General features: G+C 40.1%; 1 protein-coding gene and 1 non-coding gene across 2 annotated transcripts in view; one reads left to right on the top strand and one right to left on the bottom strand.

Moving 5' to 3' along the window:
- GUCY1A2 (guanylate cyclase 1 soluble subunit alpha 2) overlaps window positions 1-24,565 on the top strand; it is a 296,831-nt gene that overhangs the window by 42,492 nt on the left and 229,774 nt on the right. The gene's annotated exons all lie outside the window — the stretch shown is intronic.
- LOC120244240 lies at window positions 22,255-22,407 on the bottom strand. The gene has a single exon (XR_005531514.1).

Raw genomic sequence — 24,565 nt, 5'->3', positions numbered from 1 at the left:
AATTGTGTGTATTGTACTTCGTTCACTGCCTTTCAATATGTGCTTGCATGTGACGTGTAGTATGCACAACGTTCCCCACTGGTATGGAGAATGCAGTTTCTTCATAATTTGGACCGTGGTCAGTTTAGAAACTGTATTTGTCTTTAGATTTCAGGTGTTGACAATGTGAGAGTAGGCTGATGTGTTTGTCCTCGACACACAGACAAGCTCTCACGGTTAAGCTGTAGTAAATTACATGCCAGTGCTGTGGGAGGGGAGATTTCAAGCTGATCTTGGTGTTTTAGGTGCCCTAACTTAATACATCACTGGTGGGGCACACAGCCTCTGCAAGGTTGTGTTTCTTAGGCCACTGATTTTGTTTTAATGGATGCTGTCTATTAAAATTTAGAAACATGGTCATAGTACCTCATTAGGAAAGTTGTTACACCATGTCCTTTAATAACATGAATTAATTAACACAATATTTAAACAATTAAAAAAATTTTAAACATTTATCTCTTTCTGAGAGACAGAGAGGTAAAGCATGAGTGGGGGAGGGGCAGAGAGAGAAGGAGAGAGAGAATCCTAAGCAAGCTCCTCTCGGTCAGCACAGAGCTCAACGTGGGACCATCTCATGAACCGTGAGATCATGCCCTGAGTCAAAATCAAGAGTCAGGCGCTTAGTCGACAGAACCCCCGCGGCACCCCAAATCAATAACACAGTTTATTTCCTAACAGAGATCTTGAATAGCGGGTCTATGTAAATCGGAAAGAACTTGTGTTTTCTGCTCTCTGCTTGCGTACTTTACCTGAAGCGATGAGGTATGGCACGTAGGTCTGGAAAGGGGTGATACCGCTGAGGGTGGGCACTGGCTCCTGTGTGTAAAATAAACACTAATGAAAACTGAACCTTCAATCGTGCACATCAGTTTTAGAAGAAGCAGGTGTATGCAGAGATGGGGAGTGCTTTCTCTTTTTTATTGTGGGAACATTTTCTTCTGTATCTTGAACTGGCCGTTTATCATTGTCCTACTGGATTTCTACACACCTAGGGTCTCTTCCTTACTGGAAAAAACATGATTGGCATTTTTCTTCCCCCTTTTCTGGGTCTTCTTTGTTTTTCTTTATTACATTGCCTCCTTGTCACTACCAGCTGTCTGTCTGGCACTTCTTTGTATGCGAGGGCAACGTCTCACGTCCTGGACTCCTCTGACTACGGTTCTTTTTTCTGAAATGTTCAGTAGGTAGGTCTTTTTCTTTTCCCTTTATATTTTTAAAAATACTTAATTTCAGTATAGCTTGAGATTTATAGAAAAGTTAACATATATTCCAAACTTCTCTCTTCTACTATTGAGGTCTTACCTTCATATGGTACTTTGGTCCCAGTTAAGGAACTGATATTCATACATTATTACTGACTAAATTCCACACTTCATTCAGATATGCTTGGCTTTAACCTGTTCTCCGTCCAGACTCACACGTAAGATACCATATTGCACTTAGTTGTTATCTCCTTAGATTCCTGTCATCTGTGACAGTTTCTCAGATTTTCATTGTTTTTGATGATTTTGACAATTTTGAGGATTACTGGTCAGGTCTTGCAGTTGTCTGCTGTGTACTTGGACATATGCCCATTGGGGTGTGTGTGTGTGTGTGTGTGTGTGTGTGTGTGTGTGTGTGTGTGTGTGTGTGTTTTGAAGACTTCCTCAGTCTGTAGCACTACAAGATGTTCCAGGCTCATTGTGTGTATTTTCTGCCTCAGGCCTAGAATCAACTATTTATTCAAGGAGTCCTCTGATTGGAGAATGGGGTTAGAGACCCAAACCTGGGCACTCAGCTACTTACTGCTATGCTTCCAGGCCCCCTCAGCTGACAGAGCAGGGAAATTCCTATGTGTATACTAACTCCTGTATAGATGCCTCTCTGTCAATATTTCTGTGTGCGTCATCTCTGTATTATGCTAAATGTGAGTCCACGGTGATCCATCCACAGGGAATGTTTCAGCTTGTTCCCCTTGCTTGTCTGTAACCTCTTCCTGCAACAGCGGGAAACTTGGCTCTCGTTAGGCATCCCATCCACCTAATTGTTCACTTGCAGCGTACATGTGCAGTTGTTTCAAAATTGTTAACATACACTTCTGTGGGGAAAGTCTTTTATCAGTCAGAGTATAGTGTGCATTTTTGGGGTATGAAGTTATGCGTGGAGTTTTAGACTCGATTAATCTCCCATGTTACTTAGGTCACTACCTTAACTCCCTACTCTCTCCAGTGAGGAGGTTTTCCTCCATTTATAATACAGTTACTTTCTTTTATCACATTCTTCATTTTATTCTGTGATTCTTGGGTGTGTGTGTGTGTGCGTGTGCGCACGCGCGCGTGTGTATTTTTTAAATTTGCCTACGTTAAAGTTCACTTTTTGTGCTGCAAATCCTATGAGTATTGGTAAATGCATAGTGTCATGTACCCACCACCCACCCTTACAGTATCACCCAGGATAAAAAAGTCTCGTGATCCTAAAAAGCATCCCCTGTGCTGCACCCATTCGTCCTGCCCCCCTCCCTGCCCTCCCTCCCTGGCAAATACTGATTGTTGGTCTCTCTGTAGTTTTGTCTTTTTTAGGATATCTTCTAAATGGAATCACACAAAATTTAACCTTTTACGTTGGCTTTTTTTGCTCAGCAGCACGCATTTAGGATTAATGGGTATCTTTGTGTGCCTTGATTGTCCTTTCCTTTTTGTTCTCTGAAGAGTATTTCTTCCTACACATAGACCGCAGGTGGCGTCTCTGTTCACTCTTCAAGGACAGCTTGCTTGCTTCTGTTTTTGGAAATTGCTACCAACATTCAATCACAGGTTTTTGTAGAGACGAGTTTTCAAACTAGTTAGGTAAATACTGCACTTTGTTTAGCTTTGTACAAAACTACTAAGATGTCTTCAAAAGTGGCTGTACCATTTGCCATGCATCCTATACAGAAATTGGTATTGCTAGTTTTTTTTAACTTTTAGTCCTTCTAATTGATGTCCCTTTTCTCTTGAAGTTTTATGTTTAAAAAATATTTATTTATTTTGAGATAGAAAGAGAAGGGGAGACAGCACAGGCAGAGAAGGGGCAGACAGAGGGAGAAAGAGAATCCCAAGCAGGCTCTGCACTGTCAGCACAGAGCCTGACACAAGACTTGATCTCACCAACTTTGAGATCATGACCTGAGCTGAGATCAAGAGTCAGATGCCAACTGACTAAGCCACCCAGGAGCCCCTCCCTTGAAGTTTTAATAAACAAAACCACCCCTGCTGTCTTCTTACAATTCAATTACAATTTCAATAGCTACAGAAGAGTTAAGAATGTTTCCTTCCTATTTTGTCCTACTGAGTGCTTTTTCAAGAATTTTACGACTGAATGAAGAAACTGCTTGGAAAATTCTCAATCATAGCAGAAATTGTCCATGGTACTAACAGGTAGACTATTTATCTTTGCTTTGGTAAAAAAAAAAAGTCCCCGGAATGGAGTTAGCCTTCATTACATAGTGGGGAGTGAAATGTAATGAGGAATTTGGGTGTAAATTTTAAGTGACATTACTCGTAATCCTGTTCGTTAAAGGTGTTCCAATTTGAAGATGCCCACAGGCAGTGTTGGTCAATGTCCTTATGTGCCCCCAGCACCCAGAGGGCTGTAACTGGCATTCCTTTCCGCACCTTCGTGTCTAGTGAGTCGTTCGCTGCACTAAATCTCCGGTTACTCCAGTCATTCTCCTAAGCAGGTTTCTCAGCCTCTTCAAGAACCCCCCATCAGTCTTCTCAAGGAGGTGGTATCACTTACACTTAATATCCCCAACAGTCAAGAAAGAAGAGACTTAGATTCAGAAGAAATGACACAGAGAGGGCCGGATTGTTTGCAGAGACTCACAGCAGGAAGATGCTGAGAGCACAGGGCAATGAGTGAGAGTCTCCGGCTTTGTTTATTGATCCCTCAATTGCCTCTATTACAAGAATAGCAGCTAGTTTGGGGGCACCTGGATGGCTCAGTCGGTTAAGCATCCGACTTTGGCTCAGGTCATGATCTCATGGTTCGTGGGTTCAAGCCCTGCGTCGGGCTCTGTGCTGACAGCTAGGTTGGAGCCTGGAGCCTGTTTTGGATTCTGTATCTCCCTCTCTCTCTGACTCTCCCCTGCTCATGCTGTCTCTCTCTCTCTCAGAAATAAATTAAAAAAAAAATTTAAAAAGAATAACAGCTAGTTGTTTTTTGTTTTTGTTTTTGAGTTAGAAAGAAGGTGATTCTTTCCTTAATATGTTAGAAAGAGGCATGTGAGCCCATATCATTTCGTATGTCAGGCTTGGACCTCATTTTTGTTGCCATCCATGAAGCAAGTTCATTGTGATTTGGTATGTTTCCTTTTTTAATGTAAATACTATTTTTTGAAAATTTTCTATTTATTTTTAAATGTTTGTTTATTTTTGATAGAGAGCACAAGAAGGGGAGGGACAGAAAGGGAGGGGGACAGAAGACCTGAAGCAGGCTCCATGCGAGAACAGTAAGCCCGATATGGGGCCCAAACTCACTAACTATGAGATCGTGACCTGAGCTGAAGTCAGGTGCTCAACCGACTGAGCCACCCAGGCGCCCCTATTTTTTGAATCTTTTAAACTCAAATGAACACACTACTCCTCTTTCTGCCTTCACTTTTTCCTTTCTATTTGATGACTTTTATTTGTCAGATTAATCATTTCTACCTGTAGGGCTACTTTTTATTTTTTATTTGATACCTTGTTTCCTCTATTTTCATTGTTCTTTGCAACAGAACTCTGACTTTGACGCAACTGTGCATTTTTATAAACTGCAATTTAATTATCCTGAAAATTAATGAAAATTGAGTAAGATTAGAGTTAAAATTAAAGAGCCTGGTTCTATGCTAGATGAATTGTCTTTCTTATTTGCCTTGGGTTCAGATTTTCAGTCGGTTTTAAGTGTTTTTTGACAGCTTTTCTATCAGCTGTTGAAATTCATTTGGTGAGTAGAGTTTTATGACTCACGATAAAAATGTTACTCAAATTAGGGCTTTTTATGTATGGTACATTCCTTTTATTATCTCCCTGTTAGTCTATATTTAAAAAGCACAAATATTAGTCTCTTGTTTTTCGTGAGCCTACTCAGCTAAAGATTCCCATATGCTCTATTTTCCATGTGGGGATCCAGGGAGGATTCTGTATCCTGGATGAATCTTCTAGATGCTTTAGAACCCTGTGCCCCTATTTCTGTTAGCCTAATGATAGGTAGTATGTGTGAGAGGAGATTCTTTTCAGATGTAGCATGACTGAACCCCAAATTCCAATTTTTCTGACTATCATGTTTTTTTCCTAGATTTCCCCCAACTCTGGTCTTAACTTTGAAATAAGAAATGGTAATTTCCAAGGATGTCTCGGTGGCTTAGTTGATTGAACATCGATTTCGGCTTAGGTTGTGATCTCATGATTTGGGAGTTCGAGTCCTGCATTGGTCTCTGCTGTCAGCCCAGAGCCTGCTTGGGATTCTCTGTACCCGACCCCCACATCTCCTCCTCTTTCTGCCCCTTCCTGACTCATGTGTGAATGCGCTCGCTCTCGCACGCACTCGCTCGCTCTCTCTCTCTCTCTCTCTCTCACACACACACACACACACACACACACTAAACATTAAAAAATGGTAAATTCTCTGAGGAGAGAAGATGTAGACCGGGAAATACTAGCACCTGTGACATAAGTGAGTTTTTGGTAATCTTCGTAGGCACCTTGTACACTGTCGCTGCCAATGTGTACCGTCTGGATCTGATTGGGTAGGTCATTGGGAGACAGTGGTTGGGGACATGAAGGACTGGGCTTCACTTACCTCACAGAAAACGGCAGTCAGGGGAACCACAGCGGTGAGTCCAAATAAGAGGCGTGTCTTGGATGGCATGGGTAGAACATCATTTAAAGGGAAGTGTTGGTAAACGATGTGAAAGGAACAATGGAGCCCTGACGGCAGGCAGTTGAAGAAGCAGCAGATGTGATTTTCACACGCAAGGGTGCTGAGGTAATTCCTGACTCAGACACACTGGTCAGGATTGACACATTGTCCAGAGCCAGATGAGGCAAAAAAGAGGAAGAGCCAGCTCCAGAAATTTCTATTTTTATTTTAACATTTATGTATTTATGCTTTTGCCTTTGCTAGGGAGATGTGTTTTGCATTACTGATTCGAATCCTAATCCCAGAAGTCATTATTTCTATCCCAGAGTCTAAAGCAGTGGATTGCTCTAGTGATGGTTCAATAGGATCATCTGGAGACAAAAACCTAAACGAAAAACAGAATAAAACCAAACCAAAAAAACCAGCCTGCAGACACTATATATTCTGTAAACTAGATACTCTGTAAACAACAGATCCTGTCTAGGATTCATCATGTCTAGGATAGGGACCAGGAATTTATTTAAAAATCAGCTCCTGAGAGCGCTCTGGTGTGCAGGCATGCCTTGATACTTTAATTCCAAGGCTAACCCTGCTCTAGGGCAGATGTGCTTAGGGTACTTAGTTGAACTCCTAGGGAATTTGGTACCAAGTTACAATTCTGCTGTGTTCTAGAATCTGGGATTCTCTTTCTGTCTTCTTTCTGAGACTGGGTTGCTGCCTTGGATGCCTTTCAGTTCTTTTGATGTATTTTCTTCCTCCCCAGGACTTTCAGCTCTGCTTCTGAGCCCTAAGCAGGACCTGGGGCCTGGCTTCTATTCTATGCCCTCCGTCTTCCAGATAAAGGTTTAGTGCATCCTACTAGATGTTCTCTGCTCCGGTCAGGCTTTCTGTTTTCTCTCTGCCAGATCTCTTCAGTGCTGAGCACTGCTGACTTCGACTGACCCATCTTCATCATACATTTATGATATTATGGATTTTTCCCCCAATTCTCTCCCATCTCTGCATAAATGGGTATAGGAGATATGAGTCAGTTGTCCCTTTCTTTATCTTATGTCATTAACTTTGCAAAGGTATGTGGTAGGTGGTTCATCCAATATCAGAAGTTGTTGGTCATAGTTTTAGTAAAATGCAGGCTTGAGTAACATTTTTATCCCTGATAACACCAGGGCTGGAATTCTAGTTCGGAGAATCTATCTAATCGCCGGAGAACAGAGTTAGCCTAGGGGGACATTAAGTCGGCGAGAGGGTGAGCTTGCAGCTGCCTTGGGAAAGAGAAGCTGATACTTGTCTGTGAGCTTTCATAGAGCAGAGTCATTTCAGGGTCTTTACAAAGGCGAGACCAAGAGGGATTTCAGCCTGAGGCCATGCAGGGCACTGAGGAATGATCCTGATTCTTAGGAGTTCATGAACCAAGTGACTAGTTCCCTGAAACATTTTGACTGAAAATACTCTCGGTTGCCATCAGTTTTCTACTTTTCATTGTTTCTCCTCATTCTGTGTACTTCCTGCCACATCTGACACTGGTCACTTCTTCACTCATGTCTGGGGCTTCCTACTCTTGTTTACTTATCTCTCTGCATTCATACCCTTTCCGTTTCGCTATTCTGATTCTCGGTTCTATGAATCACTGAAAAGGGCAAGGCAAATCTGCATTTAAAAATTGGCTTCTCTTAATTTGTCATTACTTCTTGTGCTTGCTGTTTCAGATGGCAGGTTTATTAATCAGAAGCCCCTGAGTTACAAATCTATAAAACTTCTTTAGTTCGAAGTTCTACATGATCATTGGGGTTTTAGTTGGATTAGCTACAGGAAAGGTGAATCCAGCGATGGGTGTATATGCTATATATATAATATTGTAGAGAATGTTTGTCTTATAAAAGAAAGAATTTTCAAGCACTTTGTTCCATCATTCGAAATACTTACTCAGCATCTGCTTTCCTTAGGTACCAGTCTAGGTGCTGGTGATGAGCAGGGAGTTGCACAAAGTGGGGAGACAGACGACAAAAAAATCACAAATGACAAAAACACTAACTTGGGAATGATAGGTGCTAAGAACAAAAATAGGACCATGGAATGTAGACGAAGGTGAGAAGGGCTTAACTAGTTAGTTGTGTTAATGATGATAGTTTTTAATTCGTTTAAACCATTCTAATAGAATTTCTACATGACTGTAGTGTTTCAATGGTATTTCTGGATTCAAAGTTTCAGGAATGAGCTCCGTCCCTCCCCCGCTCCCTCCCTCCCTTCCTTCCATCATTTACCCTAATGTGCAGGAGGTTGATGAAAGCTCCGGTTTCTCCACTCATGTCTCAGTAACAGCAACTCGCCTAAGAGGGGGGCAGTGATGCTGTGTCACAGTACTTTGGACAAGAAGAGGTCCCAGCTGGTGTTCCCCATACCACACGTGTCTGGTGAGTCCCCTCAACGTGTCAGGCCTGTGCTGGTTCTAGAGATTGACGGTGAGTAAGGCAGACATAATGTCTGCTGTCTCGGCATCGCCAGTCTTTAAGAACCTCAGGAGATGACCACGTGACGGGAGGAGTACATCTTCCCTACTTAATGAGAAGAACGGAAGGCCGCTTGGGTGTGGCCGCTGCAAGACGGCCATTTTAAGAGAAGTGGGAACGCCATCCCCACACAGGCTGGGAAATGTGGGATTCACAATTCCTTTACGTGGTAATAGGGAGAACCCTGTTTAAAAAAGTCCTAAATTAAATGCATCCTTAGGCTTTCTCTCTCTCGTTCTCCTGCTCTCTGTCTCTACATGTACACATACATATACACACTATGTACATAATGTCTATCTGTAGACATATATAGACACAGATCTATAAATTACACAGTGCTTTACTCTTTATAAAAAACTTTCACGTATATTATTTTGTACTTTGTTCAACTTTAAACTCTATAGTCAACTATTATCGTTCCTTTTTATGGATGAAGTCATAAAAGCCCACATTGGTACTTACCCAAGATCACTTAGCTAATAAATGATTGAGGTCGGACTTGAATATAGCTTTTCTAACTATAGGAGAAGAAACATAGTTCTTTTCACCAGGTCACATTTTTTTTGTTTCTGAAAATAATAATTTTAACACATCTTCTATTTAAAAGAACTATCCCTGTTTCTTAAAAAAGAAAAGAAAAACCAACTTGGTGTGTGTGCGTACAGTACCATAAACTACTTTATGTGTGTGTGTATTTATATATATGTAATACATATAAGTACATTTGTTAACAGATTGGTGAATCTTTAGAAAAGAAAATGGGAGTTTTTGATATTATTCTTTCAACTTTCCTCTAAGTTTAAAGTTAGATCTAAATCAAATATTTCTAAAAGCTATTGAATAAAATTATAATGAAGATAGATAAGTCCAAAGTGACTTTCTACCTCTACTTGGTTGTAGCGCCAATTTAAAAAAAAAAATCCAAACCTGAACTAAAATACATGAACAAGAGCTTGTAGTCTATTTTTACACTTAAGTGTTTTTATTTTTATAACATCACTTGTGAAAGCACCAAATTTTATATGTGTATTCAGCGTCCAGAGTAGAGCCTCCAGCTTTCCTTTCATTTTGTGGTCTTGCTTATTACCTGATGTAGCACGAAGGACCTCGGAGAGGAAATGAGAATAGCTTCTGAACCTAATCCCACTCTTTAACTAATACTGTAGGGAATTGGTCTCTGAACAGGCGATCCATGCCTCCAGGTTCCAGATCATCTTACTGCTTCCCACGTAGAAAAATATTCAAGAACGAGAGCACACCTTTCCACATCAGGAAAATGATAAAACTGCTGACTACTTGTATTGCTTGTTACTTTCCTGATGCTCCTGTAAATGACAGGTACACTCGACACACTCCTTTCTTCTTGTAATCCTTTCACTGTGAAGACACTTTTGGACTTCCCAGATACTTTCCTGGAATTCAAATGCCTCATCAATCATTGATATTATCTCTGTTGTAGACTGATTTTTTTGATTGCTTCCCTGACATTTTAAATACCCAGGGTAAATGATTTTTCACAGTCTGCCATCAGTCATTAGATACTATTGCAATGTGCTGTAAAAGTGTTTCTATGTTTAGTAGCAGTGCTTTCTGCCTCTCCCTATAGCAGCAGGTACAGTTAGTTAAACAGAATCTTTACTTTAAGCAGTACGTCACGCTAAGTAGCTGTTTAGTGTTTCAACCGAGCTAATAGGAGTTTAAAGTGAACTATTTAAAGGTGATGAAAAACCCCATGACTGTAACTGTATATGGCTACAGTGACCAGGGCTCCCTTGTTGCAATTCATAATGGGTCAGCACATCCAGCACATGCTAGATACTCATTTTCTTTCATGTTGGACAGATGGAATACTTTTCAAAAACCATATCCATTTTTTCAATGTTTATTTTTGAGATGTGGGGAGGGGCAGAGAGAGAGAGGGAGACACAGGATCTGAAGCAGGCTCCAGGCTCTGGGCTGTCAGCACAGAGCCAGACGCGGGGCTCAGAGTCACAAACTACGAGACCATGATGTGAGCCCAAGTCAGACGCTTCACCGACTGGGCCACCCAGGTGCCCTAAGAACCGTATACATTTTAAACATATACCTGTATGATTCTTTAAAACCTTAATTGTTGTTTAGAAATAATGGGATTTAAGTGAATTATACGCAAATTTCAAATTTGTTTAAGATCAGAAGCCACATACAGGCAGATAAATGTTATTTCATGTCTCCCTAAGTATTCTGAACCACCCCCCTCCAATCTGACGTCCTCACATGCATTTTCATGCTATTACGTACCTCACAATCTTGATACTTAGGGGGCACAACTTTTAATTAAATGGGGGGCTGAATCTAGTTGCTGGTGGGAGGCAGAGTTCTAAGTAACAGTGGTATTCACAAATCACTGTTGCTGCTTCCACGTTAGTGTGGAAGGAAAATAGGGATTTGGGGGATAGAGTGCATCTTGGTTCTACTGTTACCACAGGCAAGCCTGTCTGACTTTATTCTGGTCTTTTTAATCCACGTACTTGGATAGTTCTGATGAGGGAAACAGGGATGTTCGTAAGCTTTATTATTGGCTATGGTCTGTAGACAGCAGAGTTGTAGTTTATTGATTCACTGTTTTAAAAGAAGATCGCCCACGTTGCAAGGTTTGCACTTGGAACAAGGTTACCATGGTCACACAATGAAAAAAAAAAAAATCCGTCTCTTTGCCTTCTGGGACACCAGGCCAACCACTTCACTGTCTGTTAGAAAAAGCAAACTCTGTTGACCGCTGACATCCTTCTGGAAGCTAGAAAGGAAATAGCAATATTCTGGCAAGTCCTGGGAATGGACTGAGGAGAGAAAAGCCAGTTCTTGTTTTATTTATTTATTTTTTTACTTTTAATTATGACTTTTCCTGTACCTCACTAAAGAAGTGCTTTCAAAAGAATGTGGCATCTTTTGTTGACAGAAAATTCAAGATCTTACAGCTCTGTAACATCTTCTTCCTGTCAAGCACTAGATGTAGTTGACCTTTGGATAATGCTTTTTTGTTTGCTTTCAAGTATTAAGAAAGATTTCTCATAGAACCTTTTGTTTTCTTTAGGAGTTAAGGAGTGGGAGGGGCAGGAATAGACGTTTATAGGAAAAAGAAGAGTCCTGAATCCAGACATTTTTGTTTTATATCTCCTTTGGGTCAAGTGGCTCCTCAGCTGACCTATTAAGCTATCGATGAGAATAAACCAAGCCTTTGGTGCTGTTTTCTTCCTCTTGTACCTTCTACATCCCATAGTTTTTCTTCTCGCCCGTCCATAACAAGTAGAGTGTCCCCTTCTTTGTCCCCTTCTTCTGTTTTGTGAGGACCCAGGGGAGGGTCTGAGTGATGGGACACGGGTTAGGTAGCAGGGAGTGCTTACGAGACACTGACGAGGCCAGCCTCATGTGAGAAATGGTTCACATGAGGACGTTTTGAGAGACAAGAACAGGAGATGATTCTTAGGCTATGTCTCCGGGATCTGCGAGTGCATCTCAGACGCACACCGTGCTCAGCTGAATACCTTCGCTCCTTATCTGCCCCGAATTTAACAGTTGAGGTTTTCACTAAAATCGTCCAGTCTCCGGCATTCCTTTGCAGGAATTTGTGGTTTGTGCCCTGTTGTGATAATGACAAACTTGGCTTACTGGTTTTGGTTGACTGAGGGCTGTTAATAGCTATTACTTTATTTTCTTCCTCCTTAAATTTTCCTCTGTGGTCCCTCTGTCAAGTTGTGCATAAAAGAGGATCCAACACGTACCCATGTGGGCTACCGCTGTTACCACCACCGTCACTTTTGCTTTGGAATGGGAACAATTTAAGAACTTAAAGCCACGGGCTTATTAGTATCCAGCCCGTAGTTTCTGCATTATCTACATTTCTATACGAATGAGTACCCTGGTGTTTCAGTGAAAACCTAAAGCAACCTAAATATTCATTTATTCATTCACACATCTACTCAGCAAGTATTTACTGTACACTGAGTACCTTGTGTAGGCTCTGATTTACTCAGCCAAGTATCGTAGAATGCTACATAAGTTCATAAGTAGACCATTCGGTTCTCTTTTTCTCTTCAGGCCTCTGAAGCATCCTGTTCTGAGCCTTGGGTCAAAGACACTACACCGCAGGGGCGCCTGGGTGGCTCAGTCGGTTGAGTGTCTGACTTCGGCTTAGGTCATGATCTCACGGTTCTTAGGTTCGAGCCCCGCATCGGGCTCTGTGCTGACAGCTCAGAGCCTGGAGCCTGCTGCAGATTCTGTGTCTCCCTCTCTCTCTGACCCTCCCCTGCTTGCTCATGCTCTCTCTCTCTCTCTGCCTCTCAGAAATAAATAAAAAATATAAAATTTAAAAAAAAGACACTATAATGCAGAAAATAATCTGCTCCCCAGTTCTTTAGTATATCTTCTCGTTAGACTTACGTTTGCAATATCACAACCTCTAAAGCTTTAGTATCAGTGGACTGAAACCTTCCTGTCCTCTTAGTAATGGCCCACACTTTAAAGAAATAATTCAGAAGAAGAAGAAGAAACTTTAAATAATGGCTCGATGGTGTTTATTGACTGTTCTATCAGCCACAAGCCTCTGTCTTAGATGAAGATTTGCGCTCAGGAACCCTTAGGATCAACGACGCAACCAGACAAACCTCTGTAGGTTTCAAGTCCTGAGAGTAATGCTCCGTGGCTCGCAGCTCCACCCTCCAGGCCTCCCTTCTTCTGACAGTTACGTAGCACGTGTTTGCAGCTGTATAGTTTCAGACTGTAAAGTTCCAGACTACTTCCTCGTGAGGAGGTGAAGAAAGGAGAGGGGCTGGGGGGCGGCGGGCGGAGGTTCATGTGCTGTCACAGCAAAGGACTCCACTCAGATTTTCACAGTTGCCCTCCGTGGAGGCGAGGAAGTGTCATCTTTGCTTCACGGCGCATGTCCTTGGGTGCAGGCTGCCCTGCGGAGGGGACGGGACGTTGGGCCAGGCAGCCTTCTTCAGTGAAGGCAGTTTCCAGAGCAAGACTCCGCTGAGCACCCATAGCTACAAACACCCCCAGCATCTGCTAGAGAGAAACTATTACACAAAAAGAGTAACGGGCAAACACCAAGTGTTTTTGTGTCCGTTATGAATCCAGCCTTGTGAAATATGTGTGGGTACCTAGGAAAACTGGAAGGGGACACACAAGAAAAATGAACACAGCTCTGTCACAAGAGCGAATGGAGTCATAAGGTCCTAACCCTTTCACCAAAGAAACGGTGAATCCAAACAGATGGTAGGTTTTTTTACAATAGCAGAGGCGCTCACATGTAAATGGTCTCCTCTCCTGATTTAAAAAGCTGACAGTTTGTTCATTCTTGTGTGTCTCGGGCTTGCCCTTGCCCTCTGTGGAATGGTCCACATGTGGTGTGACGTAGCTCAGCGTTCCTGTCCGAGTCACGTGGAAATGGTAACACACACGAGCAGCCTCTGTTCATCGGGCGGCCTCACCCCTGATGCAGAAGACACGGTGGATGTGCGTTCCGTCCCTGTGTGTGCCGCCGACGCTGTTTTCTCATTGCCCTCACCTGCTTCCCACTCGGCCCGGTGTCTTCCGTGTGCGAGACGTAAAGCGAAGCGAGTATGAAAAGTGTGGACGGGGCAGAGCAGGTACGTCAGATAGGGTACTGAGAAAACAGCTTCAAGTGTACACTCTAGTGCAGAGGAGTAAGTACCCTTTTCCCCCAGGTCAGAGCACATAAACACACAGGGCTGAACCCCGGCATCACAGCGCCTCATGTTAGCTCCTCTTATCCGAAATAGACCCCTTCCGTGTCTGCCGCTTTCTTGTTCCCTTCCTGCCCATAACCTGCAACGTCCTTCCCGGTCACACCTGCTGCGTATCTTTTTTCTCACATACTCTTGCCTTTCACATCTATTTAAGATTGTGCTTTTGAGCTGCCTTTAATGCATTTTGAATTAGTTCTTTGAAAACAAGATGAGAAGACAAAGGAGAGCGTGTGAGCTATTTTCAGGTGCTTTGACGGGTTTCTGCGGGGAGAGCAGAGGCTACAATAAATAGAACCAATGGGCTCAAGTGATAGGAATAGATTGCGCCTCCATGGAATAAGGAAGGAGCTTTGTGATCATTAGAGATATTATCGGGAGAGCATGCTTCAGGAGCTCCTTCTCACGGGTAGTGTGGAAGTGGACGAAGGATGCCTATTTATGAGGATGACGTATTTTTTTTTTTAGTTTACTTATTTAGAGACAGAGGGAGAGAGAGAGAGCACAAGCAAGGGAGAAACAGAGAGAGGGAGAGAGAGAATCCCAAGCACGCTTCACGCTGTCAGTGCAGAGCCTGATGCCGGGCTCGAACCCATGAACCATGAGATCATGACTTGAGCTGAAATCAATAGTTGGATGCTCAACCGACAGCCTCCCAGGCCCCCCAAGGACTACTGTATTTCTGTATTTTGATGGAGGTTAGACTGGTTAGTGCTGTTCCAAAGCATCTGATGACCTTGTGTCATCGATCTTGTGTGAAACCGTGTAGTCACAAATTCTCTTTTAAATAAACATATACATAGTCCCATGCTATTGTCCTCCAGAAGCACAAGAGTATTAGGATTGCTTCTTTGTGAATGCTGTAAAGGCTGCTCTGTGCTACTGTAGTAGCCACATCATGGACGTAGGATGCGTTTATTTCTGTTACGCTTACAATCCGATGCTATTTGGCTAAGGAAACACATAGTTTTAGCCTCTGGCTCACTATTTTTTACCTAATTCATTTGGAAAATTGTAAAAAATTTCAGATTCCCCTCAATTTTATTTCTTTACGACAAGACAACTTTCATTCCAAAACCTAATCCTTTTCAGTACAAATTGGTCAGACACGTAGCTCCCAAGGCTGGGTTGTGGTGGTTCAGGGGGGTGAACCACAGCTGAACAATTGTAGAAGGCGTAGCAATTAAAGAGGCATTAGCAGTGATTAATGGCTCCGAGTAAGCCCTCTGGGGATTCGTCCTTGTGGAAATTGAAGTCTCCTGTCATCACTACTCTAACCTCCTATTTGAACAGGGCCCATTGTCGTCAACAGAACCCATGCATGTTTCCACTGTGATTCCCTCGCCTACCTCCCTAGCCACCAGGTGAAAGATGGGGAGAAGTGCAGGTGTGAGAAATGAGGAGAGCAGAGCTCTGTGGGGAGATTTCAAAGCCTGTGAGCCACTGCCCTATTTTTACGATGCAGAAAGGCAGATTTTGGGGTACAGGGCTGAGGCAGGTGCGTGGCGAGCTCCTCTTTGTAATTAGCTTGTGTGTGTGTGTGTGTGTGTGTGTGTGTGTGTGTTTGAATCTGCACCACACTGCTGCTGGGCTTTTGACTTAGTGTCTTCCACAGCAGCGTGCCAGGGTGCTGGGGAAGGAAGGCTGGAAAATGTGAGGAGACCTTGGTCACCAGACAGGTGGCCAGCTCCTGACAGCGAGCATAGCAGAGAGCCCTGATAAGGCTGCTTCATGATCCATGTGCTACCCCGAGTCTGTCCATTTCTTAGGTCTCACCTTTGACTATTTCTTTTTTTTTTTTTGCAAAGGAACAAGAATTGATTAAATAAGCATTCACACCAGCTAACTCAGTCATTTAGTACAACTTTTCCATGCTTGTGTAAAAAGGTCCGCCAGCAAGTATTGAAGGGTCTGAAAAACAGCAGGCGAAAAATTATACATCAACAACATAGTACAGTATATTTACTACATATATTATACAATACATACATCATGTACATTAGACTTGGACAGTTACACACAGCTGTATTTGTTAATATATTATTGGTTCTTCTATCTATTAACCCAGAAAATCCACCTTGGGCAAGCCAATGTACCAGTGGTTATGGTTACAGCTGTGGTCTTAGCTTCTCCGAAACTCTGCGTTTCTGTTCCAGGACCTTTTCATAATGTTCTTTTCAGTCTGGAATGGTTTTTTTTTTTTCTTTCTGTTTCTTCTTGGCTGCTTAGATGACTTGTATTTATCCTTCACTTTTTAAAGGATGCTTTCTTTAATCCTGTAGATTATATTAGATCCCTGTTATATGCCCTTAAGCACTGTGCCCCTTATCATTATAACACTATCATCATGTATCTTCTTTTGAATGATTGTTGGATTGCATGTTCAATTAGTGGATTATTCAGCCTTTCCTGCAGCTCAGTAAGGTTAAGAGCTGTGTCTATTCTGATCACTAGAGTATTGCCAGTGCTCAGCATAGAGACTCAACCAGAGCAGGTGTTCTTTCCTTGTCTTCAATATATATAAAGCGATGAATACATGTTGAATAAGATGTAACTCTTGTCTTCAAAGAGATCAAGTCTGGTTGAGGGGGTGCACAAACGAGCAAGTGTCGCAAGTGTTGTGTGATAGATGCTAGGGGGAATCACAATGCACTTGAAAAGCTCAAAGAGCAGAGGCAGTTCCCTCAGCCTGGGTGTCAGGGAAAGTATTCCGGAGGAATTTTGGTGTGAGGATCTGCAAGATGGATCTAAGCAGACGACTAGCTAGGTTGGTTAGGAGAACAGAACTCCACTAAAGGAACACAACAGAACAAAACAGAAAGTGAGCACATGCTGGAGCCTCTACTCAAGGGAGATGTTGATGAGCGTGTTTGGGAAACTCCCAAGTGATTCCTGCTGGCTTGTGCAGAGATGTGATGCAGGGAAATTGGCAAAGGTGAGGATGGGTCCAAAGGGAAGGCCAGGTCAAACTTTGCTGAGTGTGTATTTTCTTCTACAGGCAGTGGACAGTCATCCGGAGGTGGGGAGGGGGGTGCTTTAAGTGGAGACACGATATGGAAGATTTGTGATTTCGAAGAGTGCATAGAAAATGGATTGCAGAGAGACTGTAAAGCAGAAAAGTTAGTTAGGAGGCTGTTGAAATAATTCTAGATTCTTGAGGCATGGCGACCCAAACAAAGTGATATTTAAGACAGAGACGGGCAGACTGTAGGAGGTATAGTGTGCACATGCACACATGCACACACACCTAAATATTTATGAAAATAAAATTGTACTATATACATTATTCTGACAGTTGTATTTTATTTTTTGAATTTTTATTTATTTATTTTATTTATTTAAATTTAGCTTTATCTCTTACAAACTCAAATATGTCTTAACATCTTTTTCTCTGTTGATTTGCCATTTTTGTTTAAGAGATACGTATACTCTCCTAGATTTTCTTCTACAATATTTATTGTTTTGTCTTTTACATTTCGAGCTTCTAATTGGTCTAAAATTTGATTTTGTGTGTGATCTGAGATGGGATTTAATTTTGTTTTCCACACGGCTAGTGCCATTCATTAGGTAAAACATTCTTTTCCCCCATTGAATTAAAATACTATTTTGTGGGGCACCTGGGTGGCTCAGTCAGTTAAGTGTCCGACTTCAGCTCAGATCATGATCTCACAGTTCTTGAGTTTGAGCCCCGTGTCGGGCTCTGTGCTGACAGCTCAGAGCCTGGAACCTGCTTTGGATTCTGTGTCTCCCTCTCTCTGACCCTTCCCTGCTCGTACTCTGTCACTCTGTCTCTCAAAAATAAATACTAAAAAACTTTTAAAAAATACTATTTTGTGCTGCATTAAAACTTCTCATAGACACAGATTTACTTCAGATTTCTCTATTCTGACTCAGCGATCTCTCTGTTCCTATGGAAATAGCAATTTAATTGTAGTCTTTTTCATTTATTCGAGTATCTGGTTGTTCCCCAATGTTCCTATTCAAGCATTCTGGGGCCATTCTAGACACTTATTCATACATAGGAATCTTAAAGTTCCTATACTGGCAAGAAGCCTTGTTGAGACTATAACTGGAAATGCATTAAACTTCTACATTAATTTTGGGAGAATTGATAGTTTTATAATAGGAGGTCTTTATATTCTAAAATAAAGAATATTTTTCCATTCGTTAGGTTCTGTTTGCCATGTTAAGATGTTAAACTTTTCTTAGTGTAAGTTCTATGCCTTTCTCATTAAATATGTGACTTTACAATTTTTTATTTCTACTTAGAATACTTTCCCATGTCTACTTCTAGATACTTATTGCTAATATAGAGAAAGCTGTTATTTTATATTCAGCTACTTTAGCACAGTCTTAAAATTCTAGTCATTTTTTTCTATAAAATGTATGTGTAAAGAAAGCTAGTTAGCAAGGAAGAGGCTCCAATCAGAATACTTTCTAGGTTTTCTAAATGTACAGTGTTCTTCATTAGAGAAAAGATAATTTTACTCTTCTTCCCAGTGTTTATACCCAGTATCTCGTCGCATGTGCAAGAAACCCCAACCTAATCTTGAATAACAATGGCTATAACTAGCACACTCATCCAATCTCTGATCTTAGTCCAAATGTCTTTAGTGTTTTATCCTTTAAAGAAAAGTTTTGCTTCTGGGTTTTGGGAAGTAGCATTTAATTATATTTGAGCACTTTCTTTATATCCTGATTTTATTCCAAATTTTATTAAGACAATTAAGTTTCATAATTACCAGAAACCACTAATAGAATCTTATTATTTTCTCACTTAATTTTATGAATGTGATGATAGGTTTTCTACTATTGATCTACCTTTTTCTGTCTGATACAAATAGTATTTGGTCAGAATGTTTCCTATAAATTTATAGATTCAGTTTGCTACACTTTTAGTATATATTCGTAAGAGAAATTGGTTTTAGTATACTCTGTCAACTTCTGGCATTAAAGTTACGTAGTCTTAATAAAACTAACTGGGTGGTTTTAATATTTTTTGAAGGCCTGGAAATATTGAAATAACTGGAATTATTTATTTTAAAGACTACTCAGAGGTCAGATTGCCCATTTCTTGGTGAATTTGAGTTATTTCTATTTTGCCATAAAATTATCTATTTGACATTGCATTTACACATTTGGTGGAAGACATTGCAATTTTTTTGATTCCTCTATTTCTTCTTAATATGTGCCTATGTCTTTCTCATTCCTAATTTAGTATACCTTTTCTCTTAATTTCAACTTTTACCTATTACTTGTTTTTTAAAAAGCTTGGGGCACCTGGGTGGCTCATTTGGTTAAGTAGTTGACTTTGGCCCAAGTCATGATCTCATAGCTTGTGAGCTCAAGCCCCATGTTGGGTCTGTGCTGACAGCTTGGAGCCTAGAGCCTGCTTGGGATTCTCTCTCTCTCTCTCTCTCTCTCTCTCTCTCTCTCTCTCTCTGCCCCTCCCCAGCTTGTGTTCTGTCTACTTCAAAAATAAATAAACTTAAAAAACTAAATAAATAAGTAAAATAAAAAAAAATCTCAACACAGTTTTCTTAACTTTTAAGTTTTTATTTGCTTACTTTTTGCTGGAAACATTGATTACATTATTTTGGGTACAGGTTTTTTTTTTTAAATATTTTTATTTATTTGTAGGAGAGAGAGAGAGACAGCGTGAGCAGGGGAGGGTCAGAGAGAGAGGGAGACACAGACTCTGAAATAGACTCCAGGCTCCGAGCTGGCAGTCAGCACAGAGCCCGACGCGGGGCCCGAACCCACGAACCGTGAGATCATGACCTGAGGGAAAGTCGGACGCTTAACCGACTAAGCCACCCAGGCGCCCCTATTTTGGGTACAGTTTTGCCTTGCCTCAGGATTTGTACGAGGTAGTCTTCATTGATTTCTAGAAGTTATAATTCCAATTTTGATTTTCTCTTTAATTCAAGAGAGTATTACTCAACTTCTAAATAGATAGGACTTTTGCTTATCTTTTTGTTATTTATAAATATTTATTATTTTTGTTACTATTAGAAAATGTGATCTGTAAAATCTTTACTTAAAAATATATTATGGGAATTTTCTGGCCAAGTATTTGAGGAATATTTTAATTTTTCCTATGTATGCAAACACATATATGAAAGTACATGCAAATATATATATATATACACACATGTACACACATATGTATTTATATGCACATGTGTGTGTGTGTGTGTGTTTATGCATATATGTGTTTGGACTTTTGCTTGTGTTATTTTAATTTCATTTTCCTCTGACCTTTGTGATCAATTTTTGTTTTTTATTGTTGATATGTATTTAATCAATGACTTTGCTTTTTTAATCTTTGATCTGTTTGGTTCTGAAAAACACATTAAAGTTTTCCACTATAATTTTATTTTTATTAAGTTTATTTATTGTTATGTTGTTTATGTGTTTAGGTAATTTCTCTATGATTTTGCTTTTCTCTCTATTAGATCTATATGATCCTGAGAGATGTGTATTAAAGTTTCTCATAATAATTGCATAGGGTTCTTTCATTCTTAATTTTTAAATATATAAGAGCTTTACTGAAAATAGTTCACGTATCTTATAACTTAAACATGCCCATTTAAAGTGTACTCTTCAGGGCTTTTAGTATATTCAAGGTTGTACAACTGTCACTAAATCAATTTTAGAATGTATTTACATTAAATGTAAATACATTAAAAAATGTATCCATTAGCAAATAATTTCTAATTGTTTTTGCTTTGTGTATTTAACTACAATGTTGATTGGTTTAGGTCTTTGTATTTTGTGATTTTGTTATGTCTCTCTTTATCCTGATTCACATTTTTAACTTAAATTCTGCCTTCTTTGATATTAATACTGCTTCTTGCTTATTTTTCTTGTAGCTTCTTGGAATTCTTTGCCTATTGACCACATTTTATTTTTTAAATCTTTTTTTTTATAACTCCCCCTCTTCTAGATGAGAGAGAGTTCCTGCCATTTGATGGGATGTTTTATTTACAGTTACAGAAAGGCATAATTCACTTCGTTTTCTTTCTTCCATCTTGATTTCTGATCATTTTCCATCCTTTTCCCTTCTTTTTTTCTGTACTGATCAAGTTGAATCAATATATATACAGGGGTGTGTGGGTGCTTCAGTAGGTTGAGTGCTCTTGATTTCGGCTCAGGTTGTGGTCTCATGGTTTGTGAATTTGAGCCCTGTGCTGGGCTCCATGCTGACAGCACAGAGCCTACTAGGGATATTCTCTCTCTCTCTCTCTCTCTCTCTCTTTCTCTCTCACTCTCCCTCTCCCCCTCCGTCTCCCCCTCCCTGCTTCCCTCCCTCTCTCTCTCCCCAACTGATGTGCGTGCTCTCTCTCAAAATAAATAAACTTAAATAAATATATATACATAAATTTTTACCTTCATAATTTGAAAGTTCTACTCTGCTTTCCCATTACTGATTGCCTCATATTAGACCCAAGTGTTTTCTCATGGTTTTAAAACAAATTCTTACTTATTTCCCTACTAAGACTCTGTTTTGTCTCTACTCACCCCAATTCCATAGAGAAGGGGCTTTTAGAATGCCGATAATGCCTTCCTTCCCAGCCTCTCAACTCCTGGATTTTACTGTGATTGCTTAGCTCCAGATTATGGATAAAAATGCTTCTTGTAGGAGTCAGTAGTTTCTCTTTCCCTTTATTTCATGAATTTTTTATTTAACACTTAGATTATCAATTTGCAGATAATCTGTCATTATCCCATATCCATATTATCACATATGTGTGTGTAAGTGTGTGTGAGACAGAGCATTAGAGTGTGTGTGTGTGTGTGTGTGTGTGTGTGCGCGCGCGTGCACCGTTATCAAATCTGGCTGGAACTTGTGCCTTTCCATCTGAGAACTCAGGATTTTCTACAGCTCAGGGGTAACTTTTTTCTTTTTTCTTTATTTTTCTCCTTCCATTGTTTTTTTTTTTTTTAAATTCTAGATTACACTGTTTTTAGTGGTTGTGCTTTTCACGAGTTGTACTACTAAATCTGTTCTAGAGTCCACAGAGGAATCCAGACAAATATGTATAATACAAGGGAATGTCTAGTGTTTTACAAGAAAGGCGCACAGACAGGCTTTGCTGTTTGAAAGGAAAGAGGAACAACTGAAGAAACGGGAGGGGAATTTTATGATGCTCCATTTAAAAATAAAACAGATTTATCACTTAACTTCCATATTAAAAATTTCCAGTCATACAGCATTTGACACCCAGTTAATCTCTACTTCATCATTTCTAGAGGATGCTCTACTTTTTAGATGCAGTTTCTTGCTGAAAAATCTATCCCAGACTATAAAGAGGCTGGCTTCACCTCCACTATGCCGTATTTCTCACTATTAAAATTTATATCCTATGCATATTTTAAAGCATATCTGAGCATATTCTCAAAATTAAAAACTTTAAACCTAACCATCACAAATGTCCCTGAAGCACTTAATATGCCTCTGGTAATACCTATTCCTTTGGGTATTCAATAATTAATCTTAAATATATTAGAGGGTTCCCCTATGGTTAGCAAATTCTTTGTTAGCTCAAAAATATTGAAATCCTGTTTTTTTAAGAATCCGAATGTATGTTCTCTTTTCTTTACGTTTGTCATAAGATTTGAAACTATTAATTAATTTTGTTTCACCTATATTTAAAAATAAATATGTGACATGGTTGTGTTTTTTGGAGAAGGGCAGAGATGCCACAAATGCAGTAAAAGGAGAATTATTTGCCTCTAAAATAGTAGAAACGCATCGTTTAACTCTTCATAGATTAAGACCAAGATTGATAAGGATCTTTCTTTTCACTATTGTCCCAATACTGTTACTTACTTAACTAGAGACTATCCTGAAACCACAAAGGTTTTATATCCCCCCAACAGAGATTCAAATAAAACTGTAGTGCTAGATCAGATTGAAGACATTTTACTTTAAAATTACAATCCAGGCAGTGGCATTTCTTTTTCTTTTTTCTTTTCCTTATGAATATAATTTAGTGTCAAATTGGCTTACACACAACACCCAGTGCTCATCACAAGTGCTCATCACCAGTTTTCCCCTCTCCCCCGCCCCCATCCACCCTTAGCTTGTTCTCTGAATTTAAGAGTCTCTTGTGTTTTGCCTCCCTCCCTCTGTTTGTATCTATTTTTTCCCCTTCCCTTCCCCCATGGTCTTCCGTTCAGCTTCTCAAGACTCACATAGGAGTGAAAACATATGATATCTGTTCTTCTCTGACTGACTCATTTCACTGAGCATCCTGCCTTCCAATTCCAGTAACGTTTCTTTTGAGCCTTTCTCCTTTGTTTTTATTTGGACATATAACATATTGTATTTACCGTTAAGTTTCCCCTGGGAGAGCGAGAGCAACTTCAGTCATTTCTTTGTAGGTTGGCAAGACACTAGAGTAATATTTTTTATTAAAGTGTCATCTGGGTTTCAAACTAACTGACAAAAACCTTAGGGTCTTCCTAGATAAAAGTATTGTTTCTGGACAAATCCTATATGCTGTCACTTCTTTTTGGAATCTTAAAATGCCAAACTCATAGATTAGTAGTTCCCAGGGACTGGGAGGTAGAGGAGTTGGGAAGATGTTAGTCAAAGGGTACAGACTGCCAGTTAGAAGATGAACACATTCTTGGATCTGTTGAACAGCTTTCTGATCATTGTTAACAATGATGTGTTATATACTTGCATGTTGTTAAGAGAGTAGATCTTAAATATTCTCACTGCCAAAAAAAAAAACAAAACAAAAGGTAATTACGTGGCGTAATGAAAGTGTTAGCTAACACTATGGGGGTAATCATTTTGCAGTATACAAATGTATCAAAAGAACACTTTGTACACCTTAAAGTTGTACAATGTTACATGTCAGTAAAAGCAGAGGAAGGAAAGCTGAAAAAATGGTTTCTCTAAAATGATCATTATCTCCTTAAAATACTGAAATTTCTTTACAGTTTGGATTTGAGATATAGTTGTGCTTGAGTTACATTACTTAGATGCAAGGTCGATGAAGCCTAAATGATTAAAAGATAATTATGGGGTGTCTGTAGCTCACAGAAGTGAGTAGCTGGTAGGTATTCAGCTCCTCAGTTGGAACTTAAGCCACATAGGGGTACACTTGCTGCTTTGGTGTTATTACATGTTAGTGGGGACCAGTGCCCTTGCTGGGTGACCACGATGATCTCTGTATCTAAAAAAACTCTACTTATTTCACTCTTTTATTGATAGATCTTCCCCTCGGCATTCCAGGACCCTAAATGTATAACGCCGTGTATTTGGTGCTATCTCTCTCTAATTACTTAGTTCCCAGTGAAGGTAGTATTTCCTTTTCCAAGTATAGAGTTAAGATTTGTTAGTGTTATGAAGTAAGTAATTTTAGCTCTCCAATAATAATATTAATTCAGCTGAAA

Source organism: Hyaena hyaena, unplaced genomic scaffold (assembly GCF_003009895.1).
Source record: "Hyaena hyaena isolate Hyena2069 unplaced genomic scaffold, ASM300989v1 scaffold_376, whole genome shotgun sequence".
In the NCBI taxonomy this organism is placed as follows: Eukaryota; Metazoa; Chordata; class Mammalia; order Carnivora; family Hyaenidae; genus Hyaena; species Hyaena hyaena.
The sequence above is the reverse complement of the archived record's forward strand: the minus strand, read 5'-3'. Positions and strand labels throughout refer to the sequence as shown.